This window comes from Penaeus monodon, chromosome 31 (assembly GCF_015228065.2).
Source record: "Penaeus monodon isolate SGIC_2016 chromosome 31, NSTDA_Pmon_1, whole genome shotgun sequence".
Taxonomy (NCBI): domain Eukaryota; kingdom Metazoa; phylum Arthropoda; class Malacostraca; order Decapoda; family Penaeidae; genus Penaeus; species Penaeus monodon.
This window is the reverse complement of record NC_051416.1, coordinates 20,321,019-20,321,323: the sequence shown is the minus strand read 5'-3', so window position 1 is coordinate 20,321,323 and position 305 is coordinate 20,321,019.

The following is a 305-nucleotide window of genomic DNA, read 5'->3' as shown; positions in this document are numbered from 1 at the left end:
CACCGGAATCATCAAGCTCTCCCACATGCACCCTGAATGCAGTTCCAGAAGACACACATCCAACAATAAAACACAATAAAAATAGCCACAAACTACATCAAAATTCGCTCCCTCGTAAGTAGCGCAGATGAGAACCAGAAATTCTCATCAACCCCTTAGAAAAGAGGGGAGAGTATTCACTGAACTAAGTATTCCGTGAACAATAAAGTATGCATGGGGTGGGGGGAGGGGGAGGAGGGTTTGCTAATCTGTTACATCCTCTTGTGCAGATAACGAACCGGAAAATAAACTGAATTATAGACGCG